Genomic DNA, 9,896 nt, shown 5'->3' on the forward strand with positions numbered 1-9,896 from the left:
CCAAAAAAAGTCACATTTTTTTTTTACCTCAAAATGTCATAAAGAACGTCATAGTATAGTAAGGCGTTTTTTTCGGCCAAAAAAAGTCAAATTTTTTTTTCACCTCAAAATGTCATAAAAAACGTCATAGTATAGTAAGGCGTTTTTTTCGGCCAAAAAAAGTCAAAATTTTTTTTCACCTCAAAATGTCATAAAGAATGTCATAGTATAGTAAGGCGTCAAAATGGGCCAAAGAAAATCAAAATTTTTTTTCACCTCAAAATGTCATAAAAAACGTCATAGTATAGTAAGGCGTTTTTTTCGGCCAAAAAAAGTCACATTTTTTTTTCACCTCAAAATGTCATAAAAAACGTCATAGTATAGTAAGGCGTTTTTTTCGGCCAAAAAAAGTCACATTTTTTTTCACCTCAAAATGTCATAAAAAACATCATAGTATAGTAAGCCGTTTTTTTCGGCCAAAAAAAGTCAAATTTTTTTTGACCTCAAAATGTCATAAAAAACGTCATAGTATAGTAAGGCGTTTTTTTCGGCCAAAAAAAGTCACATTTTTTTTTGACCTCAAAATGTCATAAAAAACGTCATAGTATAGTAAGGCGTCAAAATGGGCCAAAAAAAGTCAAATTTTTTTTTGACCTCAAGATGTCATAAAAAACATCATAGTATAGTAAGGCGTCAAAATCGGCCAAAAAAAATCAAAATTTTTTTTCACCTCAAAATGTCATAAAGAACGTCATAGTATAGTAAGGCGTTTTTTTCGGCCAAAAAAAGTCAAAATTTTTTTTCACCTCAAAATGTCATAAAAAACGTCATAGTATAGTAAGGCGTTTTTTTCGGCCAAAAAAAGTCACATTTTTTTTTCACCTCAATATGTCATAAAAAACGTCATAGTATAGTAAGGCGTTTTGTTCGGCCAAAAAAAGTCAAATTTTTTTTTCACCTCAAAATGTCATAAAAAACGTCATAGTATAGTCAGGCGTCAATATCGGCCAAAAAAAATCAAAAATTTTTTTCACCTCAAAATGTCATAAAAAACGTCATAGTATAGTAAGGCGTTTTTTTCGGCCAAAAAAAGTCAAATTTTTTTTTGACCTCAAAATGTCATAAAAAACGTCATAGTATAGTAAGGCGTCAAAATGGGCCCAAAAAAGTCAAATTTTTTTTTGACCTCAAAATGTCATAAAAAACGTCATAGTATAGTAAGGCGTTTTTTTCGGACAAAAAAAGTCAATTTTTTTTTTCACCTCAAAATGTCATAAAAAACGTCATAGTATAGTAAGGCGTCAAAATCGGCCAAAAAAAATCAAATTTTTTTTTCACCTCAAAATGTCATAAAAAACGTCATAGTATAGTAAGGCGTTTTTTTCGGCCAAAAAAAGTCACATTTTTTTTTGACCTCAAAATGTCATAAAAAACGTCATAGTATAGTAAGGCGTTTTTTTCGGCCAAAAAAAGTCACATTTTTTTTTCACCTCAAAATGTCATAAAAAACGTCATAGTATAGTAAGGCGTCAAAATGGGCCAAAAAAAGTCAAATTTTTTTTTGACCTCAAAATGTCATAAAAAACGTCATAGTATAGTAAGGCGTTTTTTTCGGCCAAAAAAAGTCAAATTTTTTTTTCACCTCAAAATGTCATAAAAAACATCATAGTATAGTAAGGCGTCAAAATGGGCCAAAAAAAGTCAAATTTTTTTTTGACCTCAAAATGTCATAAAAAACGTCATAGTATAGTAAGGCGTTTTTTTCGGACAAAAAAAGTCAATTTTTTTTTTCACCTCAAAATGTCATAAAAAACGTCATAGTATAGTAAGGCGTTTTTTTCGGCCAAAAAAAGTCAATTTTTTTTTTCACCTCAAAATGTCATAAAAAACGTCATAGTATAGTAAGGCGTTTTTTTCGGACAAAAAAAGTCAATTTTTTTTTTCACCTCAAAATGTCATAAAAAACGTCATAGTATAGTCAGGCGTCAAAATCGGCCAAAAAAAATCAAAATTTTTTTTCACCTCAAAATGTCATAAAAAACGTCATAGTATAGTAAGGCGTCAAAATGGGCCAAAAAAAATCAAATTTTTTTTTCACCTCAAAATGTCATAAAAAACGTCATAGTATAGTAAGGCGTCAAAATCGGCCAAAAAAAATCAAAAATTTTTTTCACCTCAAAATGTCATAAAAAACGTCATAGTATAGTAAGGCGTTTTTTTCGGCCAAAAAAAGTCAAATTTTTTTTTCACCTCAAAATGTCATAAAAAACGTCATAGTATAGTAAGGCGTTTTTTTCGGCCAAAAAAAGTCAAATTTTTTTTTCACCTCAAAATGTCATAAAAAACGTCATAGTATAGTAAGGCGTTTTTTTCGGACAAAAAAAGTCAATTTTTTTTTTCACCTCAAAATGTCATAAAAAACGTCATAGTATAGTAAGGCGTTTTTTTCGGCCAAAAAAAGTCAAATTTTTTTTTGACCTCAAAATGTCATAAAAAACGTCATAGTATAGTAAGGCGTCAAAATCGGCCAAAAAAAATCAAAAATTTTTTTCACCTCAAAATGTCATAAAAAACATCATAGTATAGTAAGGCGTTTTTTTCGGACAAAAAAAGTCAATTTTTTTTTTGACCTCAAAATGTCATAAAAAACGTCATAGTATAGTAAGGCGTTTTTTTCGGCCAAAAAAAGTCAAATTTTTTTTTCACCTCAAAATGTCATAAAAAACGTCATAGTATAGTAAGGCGTCAAAATGGGCCAAAAAAAGTCAAATTTTTTTTTGACCTCAAAATGTCATAAAAAACGTCATAGTATAGTAAGGCGTTTTTTTCGGCCAAAAAAAGTCAATTTTTTTTTTGACCTCAAAATGTCATAAAAAACGTCATAGTATAGTAAGGCGTTTTTTTCGGCCAAAAAAAGTCAATTTTTTTTTTCACCTCAAAATGTCATAAAAAACGTCATAGTATAGTAAGGCGTTTTTTTCGGCCAAAAAAAGTCAAATTTTTTTTTCACCTCAAAATGTCATAAAAAACGTCATAGTATAGTAAGGCGTCAAAATGGGCCAAAAAAAGTCAAATTTTTTTTTGACCTCAAAATGTCATAAAAAACGTCATAGTATAGTAAGGCGTTTTTTTCGGCCAAAAAAAGTCAATTTTTTTTTTGACCTCAAAATGTCATAAAAAACGTCATAGTATAGTAAGGCGTTTTTTTCGGCCAAAAAAAGTCAAATTTTTTTTTCACCTCAAAATGTCATAAAAAACATCATAGTATAGTAAGGCGTCAAAATGGGCCAAAAAAAGTCAAATTTTTTTTTGACCTCAAAATGTCATAAAAAACGTCATAGTATAGTAAGGCGTTTTTTTCGGCCAAAAAAAGTCAATTTTTTTTTTCACCTCAAAATGTCATAAAAAACGTCATAGTATAGTAAGGCGTTTTTTTCGGCCAAAAAAAGTCAAATTTTTTTTTCACCTCAAAATGTCATAAAAAACGTCATAGTATAGTAAGGCGTCAAAATGGGCCAAAAAAAGTCAAATTTTTTTTTGACCTCAAAATGTCATAAAAAACGTCATAGTATAGTAAGGCGTTTTTTTCGGCCAAAAAAAGTCAAATTTTTTTTTCACCTCAAAATGTCATAAAAAACGTCATAGTATAGTAAGGCTTTTTTTTCGGCCAAAAAAAGTCAAATTTTTTTTTGACCTCAAAATGTCATAAAAAACGTCATAGTATAGTAAGGCGTCAAAATCGGCCAAAAAAAATCAAAAATTTTTTTCACCTCAAAATGTCATAAAAAAACATCATAGTATAGTAAGGCGTTTTTTTCGGACAAAAAAAGTCAAATTTTTTTTTACCTCAAAATGTCATAAAAAACGTCATAGTATAGTAAGGCTTTTTTTTCGGACAAAAAAAGTCAAATTTTTTTTTGACCTCAAAATGTCATAAAAAACGTCATAGTATAGTAAGGCGTTTTTTTCGGACAAAAAAAGTCAAATTTTTTTTTCACCTCAAAATGTCATAAAAAACGTCATAGTATAGTAAGGCGTTTTTTTCGGCCAAAAAAAGTCAAATTTTTTTTTCACCTCAAAATGTCATAAAAAACGTCATAGTATAGTAAGGCGTTTTTTTCGGACAAAAAAAGTCAATTTTTTTTTTCACCTCAAAATGTCATAAAAAACGTCATAGTATAGTAAGGCGTTTTTTTCGGACAAAAAAAGTCAATTTTTTTTTTCACCTCAAAATGTCATAAAAAACGTCATAGTATAGTAAGGCGTTTTTTTCGGCCAAAAAAAGTCAATTTTTTTTTTCACCTCAAAATGTCATAAAAAACGTCATAGTATAGTAAGGCGTTTTTTTCGGCCAAAAAAAGTCAATTTTTTTTTTCACCTCAAAATGTCATAAAAAACGTCATAGTATAGTAAGGCGTTTTGTTCGGCCAAAAAAAGTCAAATTTTTTTTTCACCTCAAAATGTCATAAAAAACGTCATAGTATAGTCAGGCGTCAAAATCGGCCAAAAAAAATCAAAATTTTTTTTTGACCTCAAAATGTCATAAAAAACGTCATAGTATAGTAAGGCGTCAAAATGGGCCAAAAAAAATCAAATTTTTTTTTCACCTCAAAATGTCATAAAAAACGTCATAGTATAGTAAGGCGTCAAAATCGGCCAAAAAAAATCAAAAATTTTTTTCACCTCAAAATGTCATAAAAAACGTCATAGTATAGTAAGGCGTTTTTTTCGGCCAAAAAAAGTCAAATTTTTTTTTCACCTCAAAATGTCATAAAAAACGTCATAGTATAGTAAGGCGTTTTTTTCGGCCAAAAAAAGTCAAATTTTTTTTTGACCTCAAAATGTCATAAAAAACGTCATAGTATAGTAAGGCGTTTTTTTCGGACAAAAAAAGTCAATTTTTTTTTTCACCTCAAAATGTCATAAAAAACGTCATAGTATAGTAAGGCGTTTTTTTCGGCCAAAAAAAGTCAAATTTTTTTTTGACCTCAAAATGTCATAAAAAACGTCATAGTATAGTAAGGCGTCAAAATCGGCCAAAAAAAATCAAAAATTTTTTTCACCTCAAAATGTCATAAAAAACATCATAGTATAGTAAGGCGTTTTTTTCGGACAAAAAAAGTCAATTTTTTTTTCACCTCAAAATGTCATAAAAAACGTCATAGTATAGTAAGGCGTCTTTTTCGGCCAAAAAAAGTCAAATTTTTTTTTCACCTCAAAATGTCATAAAAAACGTCATAGTATAGTAAGGCGTTTTGTTCGGCCAAAAAAAGTCAAATTTTTTTTTCACCTCAAAATGTCATAAAAAACGTCATAGTATAGTAAGGCGTCAAAATCGGCCAAAAAAAATCAAAATTTTTTTTCACCTCAAAATGTCATGAAAAACGTCATAGTATAGTAAGGCGTTTTTTTCGGCCAAAAAAAGTCAAATTTTTTTTTGACCTCAAAATGTCATAAAAAACGTCATAGTATAGTAAGGCGTTTTTTTCGGACAAAAAAAGTCAATTTTTTTTTTGACCTCAAAATGTCATAAAAAACGTCATAGTATAGTAAGGCGTTTTTTTCGGCCAAAAAAAGTCAATTTTTTTTTTGACCTCAAAATGTCATAAAAAACGTCATAGTATAGTAAGGCGTTTTTTTCGGCCAAAAAAAGTCAAATTTTTTTTTCACCTCAAAATGTCATAAAAAACGTCATAGTATAGTAAGGCGTCAAAATGGGCCAAAAAAAGTCAAATTTTTTTTTGACCTCAAAATGTCATAAAAAACGTCATAGTATAGTAAGGCGTTTTTTTCGGACAAAAAAAGTCAATTTTTTTTTTCACCTCAAAATGTCATAAAAAACGTCATAGTATAGTAAGGCTTTTTTTTCGGACAAAAAAAGTCAAATTTTTTTTTCACCTCAAAATGTCATAAAAAACGTCATAGTATAGTAAGGCGTTTTTTTCGGCCAAAAAAAGTCAAATTTTTTTTTCACCTCAAAATGTCATAAAAAACGTCATAGTATAGTAAGGCGTTTTTTTCGGCCAAAAAAAGTCAAATTTTTTTTTCACCTCAAAATGTCATAAAAAACGTCATAGTATAGTAAGGCGTTTTTTTCGGACAAAAAAAGTCAAATTTTTTTTTCACCTCAAAATGTCATAAAAAACGTCATAGTATAGTAAGGCGTTTTTTTCGGACAAAAAAAGTCAATTTTTTTTTTCACCTCAAAATGTCATAAAAAACGTCATAGTATAGTAAGGCGTTTTTTTCGGACAAAAAAAGTCAAATTTTTTTTTCACCTCAAAATGTCATAAAAAACGTCATAGTATAGTAAGGCGTTTTTTTCGGACAAAAAAAGTCAATTTTTTTTTCACCTCAAAATGTCATAAAAAACATCATAGTATAGTAAGGCGTCAAAATCGGCCAAAAAAAATCAAAATTTTTTTTCACCTCAAAATGTCATAAAAAACGTCATAGTATAGTAAGGCGTTTTGTTCGGCCAAAAAAAGTCAAATTTTTTTTTGACCTCAAAATGTCATAAAAAACGTCATAGTATAGTAAGGCGTCAAAATCGGCCAAAAAAAATCAAAATTTTTTTTCACCTCAAAATGTCATGAAAAACGTCATAGTATAGTAAGGCGTTTTTTTCGGACAAAAAAAGTCAATTTTTTTTTCACCTCAAAATGTCATAAAAAACGTCATAGTATAGTAAGGCGTTTTGTTCGGCCAAAAAAAGTCAAATTTTTTTTTCACCTCAAAATGTCATAAAAAACGTCATAGTATAGTAAGGCGTCAAAATCGGCCAAAAAAAGTCAAATTTTTTTTTCACCTCAAAATGTCATGAAAAACGTCATAGTATAGTAAGGCGTTTTTTTCGGCCAAAAAAAGTCAAATTTTTTTTTGACCTCAAAATGTCATAAAAAACGTCATAGTATAGTAAGGCGTTTTTTTCGGACAAAAAAAGTCAATTTTTTTTTTGACCTCAAAATGTCATAAAAAACGTCATAGTATAGTAAGGCGTTTTTTTCGGCCAAAAAAAGTCAATTTTTTTTTTGACCTCAAAATGTCATAAAAAACGTCATAGTATAGTAAGGCGTCAAAATGGGCCAAAAAAAGTCAAATTTTTTTTTGACCTCAAAATGTCATAAAAAACGTCATAGTATAGTAAGGCGTTTTTTTCGGCCAAAAAAAGTCAATTTTTTTTTTCACCTCAAAATGTCATAAAAAACGTCATAGTATAGTAAGGCTTTTTTTTCGGACAAAAAAAGTCAAATTTTTTTTTCACCTCAAAATGTCATAAAAAACGTCATAGTATAGTAAGGCGTTTTTTTCGGCCAAAAAAAGTCAAATTTTTTTTTGACCTCAAACATAAAAAACGTCATAGTATAGTAAGGCGTTTTTTTCGGCCAAAAAAAGTCAAATTTTTTTTTTACCTCAAAATGTCATAAAAAACGTCATAGTATAGTAAGGCGTTTTTTTCGGCCAAAAAAAGTCAAATTTTTTTTTCACCTCAAAATGTCATAAAAAACGTCATAGTATAGTAAGGCGTCAAAATGGGCCAAAAAAAGTCAAATTTTTTTTTCACCTCAAAATGTCATAAAAAACGTCATAGTATAGTAAGGCGTTTTTTTCGGCCAAAAAAAGTCAATTTTTTTTTTGACCTCAAAATGTCATAAAAAACGTCATAGTATAGTAAGGCGTTTTTTTCGGCCAAAAAAAGTCAATTTTTTTTTTGACCTCAAAATGTCATAAAAAACGTCATAGTATAGTAAGGCGTTTTTTTCGGCCAAAAAAAGTCAAATTTTTTTTTCACCTCAAAATGTCATAAAAAACGTCATAGTATAGTAAGGCGTCAAAATGGGCCAAAAAAAGTCAAATTTTTTTTTGACCTCAAAATGTCATAAAAAACGTCATAGTATAGTAAGGCGTTTTTTTCGGCCAAAAAAAGTCAATTTTTTTTTTGACCTCAAAATGTCATAAAAAACGTCATAGTATAGTAAGGCGTTTTTTTCGGCCAAAAAAAGTCAAATTTTTTTTTCACCTCAAAATGTCATAAAAAACATCATAGTATAGTAAGGCGTCAAAATGGGCCAAAAAAAGTCAAATTTTTTTTTGACCTCAAAATGTCATAAAAAACGTCATAGTATAGTAAGGCGTTTTTTTCGGACAAAAAAAGTCAATTTTTTTTTTCACCTCAAAATGTCATAAAAAACGTCATAGTATAGTAAGGCGTTTTTTTCGGCCAAAAAAAGTCAATTTTTTTTTTCACCTCAAAATGTCATAAAAAACGTCATAGTATAGTAAGGCGTCAAAATCGGCCAAAAAAAGTCAATTTTTTTTTTGACCTCAAAATGTCATAAAAAACGTCATAGTATAGTAAGGCGTTTTTTTCGGACAAAAAAAGTCAATTTTTTTTTTCACCTCAAAATGTCATAAAAAACGTCATAGTATAGTAAGGCTTTTTTTTCGGCCAAAAAAAGTCAAATTTTTTTTTGACCTCAAAATGTCATAAAAAACGTCATAGTATAGTAAGGCGTTTTTTTCGGCCAAAAAAAAGTCAAATTTTTTTTTGACCTCAAAATGTCATAAAAAACGTCATAGTATAGTAAGGCGTCAAAATGGGCCAAAAAAAGTCAAATTTTTTTTTGACCTCAAAATGTCATAAAAAACGTCATAGTATAGTAAGGCGTTTTTTTCGGCCAAAAAAAGTCAATTTTTTTTTTGACCTCAAAATGTCATAAAAAACGTCATAGTATAGTAAGGCGTTTTTTTCGGCCAAAAAAAGTCAATTTTTTTTTTGACCTCAAAATGTCATAAAAAACGTCATAGTATAGTAAGGCGTTTTTTTTCGGCCAAGAAAAGTCAAATTTTTTTTTCACCTCAAAATGTCATAAAAAACGTCATAGTATAGTAAGGCGTCAAAATGGGCCAAAAAAAGTCAAATTTTTTTTTGACCTCAAAATGTCATAAAAAACGTCATAGTATAGTAAGGCGTTTTTTTCGGCCAAAAAAAGTCAATTTTTTTTTTGACCTCAAAATGTCATAAAAAACGTCATAGTATAGTAAGGCGTTTTTTTCGGCCAAAAAAAGTCAAATTTTTTTTTCACCTCAAAATGTCATAAAAAACGTCATAGTATAGTAAGGCGTCAAAATGGGCCAAAAAAAGTCAAATTTTTTTTTCACCTCAAAATGTCATAAAAAACGTCATAGTATAGTAAGGCGTTTTTTTCGGCCAAAAAAAGTCAATTTTTTTTTTGACCTCAAAATGTCATAAAAAACGTCATAGTATAGTAAGGCGTTTTTTTCGGCCAAAAAAAGTCAATTTTTTTTTTGACCTCAAAATGTCATAAAAAACGTCATAGTATAGTAAGGCGTTTTTTTTCGGCCAAAAAAAGTCAAATTTTTTTTTCACCTCAAAATGTCATAAAAACATCATAGTATAGTAAGGCGTCAAAATGGGCCAAAAAAAGTCAAATTTTTTTTTGACCTCAAAATGTCATAAAAAACGTCATAGTATAGTAAGGCGTTTTTTTTCGGCCAAAAAAAGTCAAATTTTTTTTTCACCTCAAAATGTCATAAAAAACGTCATAGTATAGTAAGGCGTCAAAATGGGCCAAAAAAAGTCAAATTTTTTTTTGACCTCAAAATGTCATAAAAAACGTCATAGTATAGTAAGGCGTCAAAATGGGCCAAAAAAAATCAAATTTTTTTTTCACCTCAAAATGTCATAAAAAACGTCATAGTATAGTAAGGCGTCAAAATCGGCCAAAAAAAATCAAAAATTTTTTTCACCTCAAAATGTCATAAAAAACGTCATAGTATAGTAAGGCGTTTTTTTCGGCCAAAAAAAGTCAAATTTTTTTTTCACCTCAAAATGTCATAAAAAACGTCATAGTATAGTAAGGCGTTTTTTTCGGCCAAAAAAAGTCAAATTTTTT

Source organism: Toxotes jaculatrix, chromosome 11 (assembly GCF_017976425.1).
Source record: "Toxotes jaculatrix isolate fToxJac2 chromosome 11, fToxJac2.pri, whole genome shotgun sequence".
In the NCBI taxonomy this organism is placed as follows: Eukaryota; Metazoa; Chordata; class Actinopteri; family Toxotidae; genus Toxotes; species Toxotes jaculatrix.